This window comes from Cervus elaphus, chromosome 12 (assembly GCF_910594005.1).
Source record: "Cervus elaphus chromosome 12, mCerEla1.1, whole genome shotgun sequence".
NCBI lineage: Eukaryota > Metazoa > Chordata > Mammalia > Artiodactyla > Cervidae > Cervus > Cervus elaphus.
Genome location: NC_057826.1, coordinates 72,199,494 through 72,201,526, shown reverse-complemented (window position 1 = coordinate 72,201,526; position 2,033 = coordinate 72,199,494). Strand labels below are relative to the sequence as shown.

At 39.4% G+C, this 2,033-nt stretch overlaps 1 pseudogene; it reads left to right on the top strand.

The window, feature by feature from the left end:
• Positions 1-687: 687 nt before the first annotated feature.
• Positions 688-920, top strand: LOC122705658 (annotated as a pseudogene).
• The last annotated feature ends 1,113 nt before the right edge of the window (positions 921-2,033 follow it).

The following is a 2,033-nucleotide window of genomic DNA, read 5'->3' as shown; positions in this document are numbered from 1 at the left end:
ATGCAAAGTTCTAAAGATTACAGAAAAGTTTCAGGAAAATATAAATTTTAACAGTAGAACTTTTATCTTATTCTTTTGATCCAAAATTTCTACTATTACATTTCCCTGCTCTAGTAAAGAGAAATAATTCATTTAAGTGATTTTTATTGAGTGCCACTAGGGGCTGTGTTCCAAAGCAACAATAACAAAAAAGACAAAGTTCCTGCCCTCATGAAGCAGCCACCAGGGAAATAGTCAATAAACACAAAGCTAAGTATGTAATTCAGAGAGTCCTTAGTGCTATGAAAGAGGAATGGAGCAAATACTGAGATGGAAAGCAACAAAATTAGGATGGAAAGAGCAGAGGGATGCTAGTTTATATTAGGGTTCAGGAAAGCCTCAAAGAGGGGATGGTACCTGAACAGAAACCTGAAGAGAGATCTGGATGAAAGAAGGAAGGAAGGAAGAAGTCAAAGGAAGGTCAAGTGCCCTGAGTCAGAAACAGCACAGACTGAGACAAAAACTTCATATTCAGGTGATTTATTAAGAAAATGTACTCCAGTGTTGATGAGAGTATGGATAAAAGAGAATCCTGTGCACTCTTGATGCGAATGTAAATTGGTGCATCCACTAAAAAAAAAAAAAAAAAAAAATGCAGTGTGGAGTTTCCTCAAAAATTTTAAAGTACACCTCCCACAGGACCAGGAGATGTGCTTCTACACTTGCTTTGGACCTCGGACCTCACCCTTCTTCCAAACAGACCCCAGCTGCTCCTGCCCCACGGGCGGCTCCTGCAGCTGTGCTGGCTCCTGCACCTGCAAGGTCTGCAGATGCCCCTCCTGCAAGAAGGGCTGCTGCTCCCCCTGTCCCGTGGGCTGTGCAAATGTGCCCAGGCCTGCATCTGCAAAGGGGCCTCGGACAAGTGCAACTGCTGCACCTGATACCCGGCAGAGCCTGCCCCAGTTGTCGATAGAGCAACCATGACAAATTTATATTTTATTTTTTTTCACAACCTGACCTGGTGCTACATTTCCTTTTTCTATGAGACAAGTGATTTCCAGTAAAGTTGTTGACTTCAAAAAAAACATTTTTTTTTTAAGTAAAACTATCATATGATCCAGCAGTTTCACTTTTGCATAGTTATCTGAAGGAAATGAAATCACTCATCTTGAAAAGATATCTGTACTCCATATTCATTGCAACACTGTTTACAATATCTAAGATATAGAAACAACCTAAGTATTCATCAACAGGTGCATGGATTTTAAAAATGTGGTATAGGGACTTCTCTGATGGTCCAGGGGCTGACTCCATGCCTCCAGTGTTGAAGCCTGGGTTCAATCCCTGCTCAGGGCACTAGATCCTGCATGCCACAACTGAAGATATTGCATGCCACAACAAAGATCCCATGTGCCTCAAGTAAGACCTGGTGCAACCGAATAAATTTTTTAAAAAATTTTTTAAAGAAAATGTGATACGTACGTGTACAATTGAATGTTATAAAATCATTTAAGAAGAAGGAAATCTTGCCATTTGCAACAACATGGATGGACCCTGAGGACATTATGCAAAGTGATTTGTCAGAATGAGAAAAAAAAATACTGTATAATTTCACTTGTATATGGAATCTAAAAAAAAAAAAAACCTAAATTCACAGATACAGAGAATAGATTGGTGGTTTCCAGAGGCAGGGGGTAGGAGGGTTGGAAAATTGACGAGGGTGGTCAAACTGTACAAATTTCTGGTTATAAGACAAATAGGTCCTGGGGATATGAAGTACAACATGGTGGCCAGAGTTAACAATTAATTAATCATCTTTAGTATTTGCAAGTTGCTGAGAGTAAATCTTAAAACTTCAACCAGGGACTTTCCTGGCAGCCCAAAGGATTTCTTAATAACTCCACACTTCCATTGCAGGAGGTTCAGTTTCAATTCCTGCTTGGAGAATTAAGATTTCACATGCCAATAGTAACCAAAAAATAGAAGAAAAAAAAAGTTTTATCACACACACAAGAAATCATAACTGTGTGAGGTGAAGGAATTGTCAACATCTG